Source organism: Rhineura floridana, chromosome 2, assembly GCF_030035675.1.
Source record: "Rhineura floridana isolate rRhiFlo1 chromosome 2, rRhiFlo1.hap2, whole genome shotgun sequence".
Taxonomy (NCBI): domain Eukaryota; kingdom Metazoa; phylum Chordata; class Lepidosauria; order Squamata; family Rhineuridae; genus Rhineura; species Rhineura floridana.
The window spans coordinates 228,381,082-228,390,543 of NC_084481.1; the positions used below are offsets into that span (position 1 = coordinate 228,381,082).

Genomic DNA, 9,462 nt, shown 5'->3' on the forward strand with positions numbered 1-9,462 from the left:
TTACTTGTAACTAGTTACTTCCAAGCTCTGATGTGATCAGTGAAGAAGCAGGCTCTCTGACATATTCAGCAGCTGAAGGAGATAATATGTCTGTAATGTAGATTAATATGAACAGACCTGGGCTCTCACACATGGAGAGGGCCACATGAATGTTGACAAATAGCGCACTCGAATTTAGAAGAAGAGTGAAAATTAAAACGGTCATGAATAATCCTAGTTTTGCTCATCTGGCCTCCCACTGCCAGCATCTGATTTGGAAGTTTTGTCTCTTCTCACCCTGGTCTGAGCCTGTTGCCAACCTTGAATATGCTTGGAAATGAGATGGAAGAAAGAGGAATTGAGGGAGTTACCTCTATAGTTTTTTCACCTATGGAAACGTAATCACTAAGATCCTTAGAATCCTTGAGCCATCCTAAAAGGAAAATGAATCATTTTCACCCATCATTTAAACAGGAAACAGTGTACAGGGCCGGTGCCAGCAGCTGGCCAGGTTGGGCCCTGGCCGAGAGCCCCTGTGGCCCAGAGGGGCACCTCCTTAGGATGGGAGGGTAGTGCTCCTGTTCCGTGATCTGGGGCAGGGGCAGCTCCCGACCCTGTGGCAGATCCAGGAGAGGTAGCTCCCAGGTACCCCCTCATACAAGAAGCCCGCAAACACGCCCCGCCTACCTCTTCCATCACTGTGTATGTTGTGTGCACTGCCCGCACATGCTTACCATCGACTAAGATTGCAGCAGGGGCTTCCCTAAGCAACTGTCATCTCTTGGTTGATGGTAGCCAAGCACGCACAGCATGCATGGCATTCACAGCGACAGGAGGGGTAGGTGAGACATGTAGGTGGGTGCCGCAGGCCCGAGACAGGCAGATGCCTACGGACCCAGTCATGCCTGGCGCCGGCCCTGAGAGGGTACATCACCCATCATTTATAAAGGCTCACACTTGGGGACGTCATGAGTCTAGGGATAGATCTGCTTCCAGAGCAGGCCCCTTATTAGAGCAAAGTAGCATTGTGCCCCATCTGCTCTCTAACATCACTTCACCACCATGTGCAAGTTACTTACACTTGCTTGAACTCCATTCTAATCTGCGTCTGTTTCCCGCAGGCTGCTATGCTCACACCTGAGACCTGTCTCCGCCTGTCTCTACCTTACCAATCTCCTGTGTTCTCAGGCTCCAGGGCAACCCCCCCCATCCCTTTGAATGCTAGACTCTCCAGACGAGGGGCACTCTGCTTCAATGCTTCACTGCTTTTGTTTGGCCCCGGCACATGGTCATTTTCAGAATCAGTCCATGTAAAACCCATATTTAAGTAGCTGGCGGTGAACTTCCGCCGTTTATGTCTGTGCTGCAGAGTTTCAGTAGATGTTGAATGCAGACGCATTTAAAAAAAAGAACAAAATGAGTAAAAGTGAAAGTGGTATGTAACAGTGTTGTTCTTGTTTGGTTCCAGGTATCTGGAATGTCACCTCCTGACAGTATACTGTCAAATAAGAGATGTAGCAAGGGTAATAGTTCTGTGATAAATGCTTTTTCGAAGAGACTAATGTAACCTTCCATACCTAGGGATTTTCCAGGTTTCAACTTCTTAATCACATTGGCAATCTTGTCCAGTGTTATAGGAGAGTTAAGCATCTCTGAGGGAGTCCTTCCCTTCTGTGTGTAAATATTCCTCTGTGCGGTCATCGCTCACCATTACAGGGGCATACAGAGAGGCAGGAATGGTTATAGTCTCAGGTTGTACAGAAGTTGATCATAAAAACCCTTCCAAAGATAAATGGCTTCCTCCAGATCCTCAGGGAAATTTTGGAAGCAGAAATTGCTTTGGTGGGACCAATCCTCCGGGTCCTATATTTTTAGTTTTAATTGTAATTGAATTAGTTTAACCTTGGAAATGGCATCCCTGTTCTTAAGGCCCAAAGTCAAAGGCTCCTCAGAGTTCGTAGTCAGAGCTGCAACTGTTGAAGCCATAGATTCGAGTGGTTTTAGCGTTTCATGCATTTCACCTGTTTAAACTGTTGCAGCATACTTTTAATGGAATCTATATCATCCTTACCAGGATGGGGGCATTTTGATGCCATTGCAATCTTGTGTTTGTCAGGATGCAGGATTGGGGTCCTGGCACTTCAGAGGATGAGGAGGGGGAGGAGATCATTTTCCCAGAGTGGCTGCTGCCCAGCAGTAGAGACCTTGAAACTCTAGCCGACACAGACACAGACACAGACTCTTCCCAGGAACTTCCCACGCTCACCCCCCTTCCCGAATCAGAGCAGTTAGACACAGAAGGAGGGGGAATTCAACTCCCTCCTCAACCAGAGAAAAGCCCACCTGATGGGCATGGCCTCCACCCCCCTCTTTCCCCAATACCAGAGATAGAATCCTCAGAAGGGGAGGGGGCAGCGCTTCCCCCTTCACCACGAACCCGGAGAAAACAAAAGAGAGCAAGGGGGAGAGAGAGGAGGGGTGTGGAAGAGAGCACCTTGAGGTGGAGTGAGCGAATTCGTGCCAGAAAGCCCCCTTTATAAGGGTCAGGGGGAGCAGAGATTCCTTGTTCTGTCAACTCTCTTGCATGTCGCTGGACACGTGTTATTGTGTTGCTTCATGAGAAGACGTAGTTTCTGTTTGGATATTACTTTAATAAAGACTGAATTGCTTTCACCCACTGGTCTGATTCCTGAGTCCAGTCCTGGACATGACAGTGTTTGAGGGTTCCAGTGGTCGAAGTTTGAAGCAAGATTCCAGAGTCCAGGTTGGAGATTTCCTCACTAATTTTAGGTGTCATGAGAGATCGTCTGATATCCTATGTGAATCTCCAAGCTTGCAGGTGATTCTTAATTAATCTGAAATCCTATGCACACTTACTTGGGAGTAAGTCCTACTGAAGACACTGGGGCATACTTCTGAATAGGGAGGGGGGCATTCAATTCATTTTGCATTTAAAACCAAACTTATCTGATTCACACTTTCTGTAACATGATACAATTCTTCCCTCCAGCCAAATAATGTGTACAACAATGCATATACTTGTATAAAGTATGCATGAAAATGCATATATTGGTGAAAATAGCATACAAAAATGCATTGTGTTAGGATTAGGGTTGATTGCTTTTCAAACTGGGTATGGTAGGCAAATCTACTCAAGAGGAAGTCCTATTGAATTCAGCGGGGCTTACTCTGGGTATGTTGACTCTGGAAAAGCAAATACTGGATTAAAGCTTCATATTGGGAAGGTTTGCAAAACACTGCCCTTTTCGAAAGTTAAACATGTCTGACTCCTACACACAAGAGAGAAAAAGACTGAAAGCTTACTTATTCAATTTGTGAGATTTTCAGAAGAGCAGGAAAAAGCACATTTTCTGAGTTGCAAGGAAAAAGCAAGTTTTGTGACTCATTTTTTGGCTCTATAGTTACTTCCTTGTCAATCACAACCCTGACTTCTTATTAGCTAAAAACCTGAAAGGGCAGGGATTAGAGCAGAACTTAGAGCAACTAAGCCATGGGGGGGCTGACATTTTGGTGTATATCTCGGGAACCAGACCACCTAGAAACTTTTTTTTTTTTTAATGAAAGCTGAAAGTCCGGAGATTAAGCTGAGTCACCCGGAGACCTGGAGAGGATCCGCAAAAACTGGCCAAAAAACAGAGATCTGGTAACCCAAGTTTTGAGGCAACTAATATTAGTATTTCCCCCCATCATCCCCAAGCATTCTGCTATCTTCAAGCAGAAAGGACAGTCCTTTGTTGCCAAGGAAAAAAAGAAGTGGCACATTATATCCTACAGTTACACATATGTGTATGTGAAAACCTTAGCAGCAGTTCGGTTCATTACTTCCTCTTGGAACCATCTGCAACTCACTTCCAATATGGCAGTAAGAAAACTTTGTTTGGAGAACTCCACTTTACAATCCTAGTTTATTCTGAGGATTAAGCAAATATAAAGAGCTATGCTTAAAAATGTAGTACAATGTAGTTTTGTTAGCATGCCTAGGTTTCTAAAGAAAAAAAAATGTAACAAAAGCCGCTGTGACAAATATAGGCTCCCTGTGAACCTGTAGAATGAAGGGAGGAAGTGGTTATGTATCGACTTGGGAATCAATGATTCATGTTCCTACAAGGTAGTGGGTGGAAATTGCACAGGGTAGGTACTGTACAAGGTACCCACATCAAGCTTCAAGTTAAAATCACCAGCCAAACCTATTCAGTAACTAGTAAAGCAAGAAGATGCCAAGGATCTGCTGGTTGAAGCTTAAGCTCCCAAGAAATAGAATTCACAACGCCCCAAGAGCACCCTCTATTTTTGTTTTCCTTTTTAATCATTCCTGTTACCCAACAACTCCTACTGTTTCAGATGTGCTTCTTGTGGCTCATTCTGCACTGTGTGGTACAAAGAATTAGATATATGGACTATTTGGTAGCACATGCTTTGATATATCTATTCCCACCTGCCCATGCAATGAGAAATCTTAGAAGTAGTTCTTATGAACCAATCCCTTAAGAGTGCGACCATTTCTTGCTTCCATGTGCTCATCTGGAAAAGCATCATCACCTGAACTTCTCAACACTAATTAGCTTCTCAAGTAAATTGTGAGAGGAAGTGGGGGCACACAGCTGGAATGTGCAGAACTACTTTTGAGGCAGGGTGCAACAGAAAGGTAATATTGAGCAGCTAGCCAGAGTGGAAGAGAAACTGGTACAGTAACCTACACCATGACTGATATCCAAAGATGAACTAGAGATAGTGATCAAATGGGTGTAAGGTGCCCCTTCCCAGGGGGTCTTTGAAGGATAAATACAGGGCCCCTAGATCAAGGAGCTTGAGCCTCCAGGGGCTAGGGAAGCCCCAAGATAACATCAGTAGAGACCGAGCCTTCAAGGGGATGGAAGACGCCTCCAGACACCAACCAGATCATCAAGAAGCAACAGAAGAACCAAGCTTTAGCTCCAGTCAGAGTTTCCAGCCAGAATTCTCCCTGGCAGGGCAAACGTAAGAGCAACTAAGACAAGGGAGGGGAAGAGACCAACTAGCTATTAGTCTGGTTTAGTATTTTACAGCTTTCAAATGCTAACAGCCTAGATGTAAATCTCTTTGCTCTAATAATCCTTAGCCCCTTTGCAACCAGCTGTGTTCATTATCTCTTTGGAATGCGAAGCTTAACTGATCAAGTGTCTGGCAAAGGTTAGTCATTTGGCGTTACATGACCTAGCTGAGGATTGCACATGCCTTGCTCACCATCCAAACCGCACAAAAGCATTCTCTGGGCTCCATTCTGCAAATCTGAAGCACTTCAAAGATGAACCTGTACAAGCATACTGACCTAGGATTTTGAGTAGCTGCAGTGACACTGCATTCTTGGCCTTTTCATGGTCTTCCACGCCAGAATGACCATTTGGTAAGAAATAGAGGGAGCCCCAGCTGCCGTTCCTCACATGGCAAGTTCATGTAGTCCAGCACACTGCTGGTTGCATGTGACAGTCCACAAGCCCAGAAGATTTTTTGCTCGGGGCAGTGGTTAAGGTGTTGGACTATGACCTGGGAGACCAGGCTTTGAATCTCCACATAGCCATGAAGCTCACTGGGTGACCTTGGGCCAGCCACTGCCTCTCAGCCTCATGAAAACCCTATTCATAGGGTCGCCATAAGTTGGAATCGACTTGAAGGCAGTACATTTACCTCTGTGAAAATATTTGGATGGTGGGATCCCTGGAGATGGCAGGATCCCTGGAAAGGCTTGCTTGGAGGTGTTGTGGAGTTTCTGTTTTATATTTGGGTTCAGCCAATCCACCTCTATGTCATCTCCACATAGACACAAGCTACCCGCATAATAAACAACTTATATTTGGATCGAAATGCAGCTCACCCTGCCAGTATCTCAGCTGCAGTTGACAGCTACATATACAAAGGCCATGCAATTAAAAATAAAAGTAGACTACATATGAATAAGACAGGGTTACCAATTTAAAAACAAAAACTGATGATTTAGCTAGAAATGTGCATTGTTTGGGTTTACGTGTGATAGCTCCAAGCTTCTTATATACAGTAACAGATGTAAAAAGTTGGAGTAAGAATTTCCATAGTGGTTAATACTGCCACTGACCTTTTCCATGAAGGTGATATTGACAGGTAACTAAGTGCCCAATGCCTCATTTCTAGGAAACCTGCATGAGGGAGCTGGCCTCTGTACTGTATCTGGTACAGTAAACAGCAAGTGCATTCAGTAGCCTCAGCCTCTATTGGCTATGGCATAAGACTTTACTATTTATTTATTTATTTACTTACTTACTTATTATTTGATTTAGATCCTACCCTTCTGCCCAGCAGGAGCCCAGGGGGGCAAACAAAAGCACTAAAAACACTTTAAAACATCATAAAAACACATTAAAACAAAACATCTTTAAAAAACATTTTTTTAAAAAGCTTTCAAAACATCTTTAAAAAAGATTAAAAACATTTTAAAAAAGAAGAAAAAGAAGGTTTAAAAACATATTAAAAAGCAATTCCAACACAGCTTAAAAGGCCTGTTGAAAGAGGAACGTCTTCAGTAGGTGCCGAAAAGATAACAGAGATGGTGCCTGTCTAATATTTAAGGGGAGGGAATTCCACAGGGATACTACCGTGTTTATAAGACAAACCTTGCACAAAAGCTGTCTTGGCTATTGCAGGAGTGTGAAGAGAGACATATTTCACCTCTGCCAATTGTCTCGCCCTTCTGGAAGGGCTGGGGTGCAAGGAAATGCTCAGGACTCCTCTGGTAAGTTCCTGAAGCATTGGCAGAAGATGATCCTCTCTCACAGACCATCAATGCAGAGCTCACATATCATCACTTGTACAGACTAAAATGGGGTAAGTTGTTCAGTGTGGAAATCGCTTCTTGGGCAATGTGCCTGTTTGTGTATCTTGCATAAGCAAAGCCACGATTAAGCCCACTGAACATCATCATGAGACGAAATGCATAGAGCCTTCCCACACTTTGGAAGAGAGGAATTAGTTTGTCCTCATAGATATCCTGCAGGGTCTTCCCTATGAAAACCTCTCAGCCAGATGGTGGGGCATTGCCAGCCCAGCCTGGTGGAAAAAGCAAGAAAAAGGTAGCATCACTGATAGACTGTTGTCACCTTATTAAAGCCCAAGACACCCTGCCAAAAACTTTTTATACCAGCTTCATCCCCCTACAAGATCCTACAGCAAAGGGAAAGACTGAAGAATACGAATCTCCATCAAGCTTCTCCGAGTTTGGATATTAGCAAAGAAATCCAGACTATCTCCCCCCACTTTTGGAAACAACTGCTTCTGAAAGGACAGGGATTTCCAGCAACTAGTTCCTAGCAGTGAAAATGGAAAGGCTGTAACCTCTTGATTAATTGAAGTTGCTGCCAACACCTAGCCACCTTAATTACACACTACACTATTTTTAATAGTGGTAGCTGGGTGACCAATCTGTATATCCCAGGCTGAGAATTTTCTACTTACCTGGTGGAGGGCCACCGTATTTCCTCTGGCCATTGATCTGTACTAACTGGATTCCAGTCTCTTTCACCCAAGCCTCATAGGCAGCTTTATTAGCCTGGTTTACATTCCAAGTATAAGGAGTACCCTACAAACACAACATGGATAAAGTTGTTGTTGTTTTAATTATTAATTATTAATATTATTAGCATTATTAGCATTTATTAGTCACTTTTTCCCAAAAATAAGACTCAGAGCAACATACAAAAAGGAAAACAAAAAGACATTGCATAGGCCCACCTTCAAGATCTTCCAAGAGTGAAGCTCCAGCAATGACAAAGCTTTCGCTCAGCACCATGTAGCTAAACAGCTATATTCTCTAGCAAGTGGGCAATTTCCACAGTAATTAACCGCTTGGATTGAAAACAGTAATGATATTTATACAACACTTTTAAGAGGATTCAGCTCGCTTCATGGACATGACCTTGCAATACTGTACTAGAACTGAAGTGAAGAAAGTGGCTGACATAGAAGGCCACTTTACTAGCAAGTTCATTCATTGCAAAGGCTAGGGGATTCTTCCACTTCAGTCTATACTAAATGGGTTTAGTATATGGGGAGGGGGGTAATGAAAGGAAATCCCTGGTCTAGAATCATTGGACCTTCTCACAGGTCCACCGCATGTGGAAATAAGATCCCAGTTGCTGGCAACCTCTCCAACATACTGGGTTTGAATTTGGATTTATTTTATGACATCTGAGAAGTATGTAATGCCATCTATGTAGTGACTTTATGCTATTTTCTTTAATTTTTGCTGATACAGACTTTAATGGCTGTTTTCCCCAAAGTTTGTGCCATGCAGCTGGTTCAATTGTAGAGTTCAAATCTGATTCCCATAGTGATTTTAAAGAGTCCAGATTGCCCTTCATTACATCACAGAGAATTTTATAGATATGTGATAGTAATTATTAACTGAAGTGACTATCAAAATAATTCAGAAGACAGACTACAAAAGATGTTTGAGTGAAGGGTTATTAAAAAAGAATCCTAGAACTAAGGCAAAGAGATGCAGAATTCTGTTATTTATTTAATTATGTAATTAAATTTCTGTCCCACCCAAACCCTCCCAGTCGATCCCAGGGTGGCAAACAAACAACAAAGGAATACAACAAAAAATTTAAAAGCATATTTAAAACAAGTAAAACCAATTAAGAACATCTAAACACATTAAGAATGTCTTTTAAAAAGCATTTAAATATTTTAAGCTCAGCAAGGCTGGGAGCAGAGAGGCATTCCTGGCTCATGATGTCACCTTCCCTCCTGATCTCAGAAATAATTGGAATAAATGGATGGACTTCTGGGCAAGGCAGGGAGGAAAAAAGCCAGGTTAGAGTGCTGGACTATGACCTGGGAGACCAGGGTTCGAATCCCCACACAGCCATGAAGCTCACTGGGTGACCTTGGGCCAGTCACTGCCTCTCAGTCTCAGAGGTAGGCAATGGGAAACCCCCTCTGAATCCCCCTTACCATGAAAACCCTATTCGTAGGGTCACCATATGTCAGGATCGACTTGAAAGCAGTCCATTTCCATTTCATCTTCCCCCATCCTTGAAGATGTGGGTCTTGTGCTATCTCTCCTGCTCTTTCAAAGACTTTGGGCCCGACACAAATGAAATGATAGTTCTGTGGCACAGCCTCCGCTGATGAGCTCTTTGTCAGGGCTTTCCTAAGCATCAGATTTAGCTGTTTTACACCTTCACCTCTAGATGGCTGTATAAGCCCAGGCGTTATGAGAGTTGGTTCACATTTGAGAGCATGTGCATTTAAATTTTCATGTCTGAAATTTACCACCCAAGCTGTTAAATGCACCTATCCAGCGGCATGCATAATGCATGACCTGTGCGCTTCTGAAGACTCCTCCTGATGGGATTCTATTATCAGGTGACTACTGTTTGCTTCTGTAGCCAGTTGCTTAGTGGTTAAGCATTATTGCATTTTTTATTCTGTTACTCTGTTCTTTCTTTC

The 9,462-nt window shown here is 43.4% G+C and overlaps 1 pseudogene; it reads right to left on the minus strand.

Moving 5' to 3' along the window:
- Positions 1-6,387: 6,387 nt before the first annotated feature.
- On the minus strand, positions 6,388-9,069 carry LOC133378452 (dead end protein homolog 1-like; annotated as a pseudogene).
- Between the last annotated feature and the right edge of the window lie 393 nt (positions 9,070-9,462).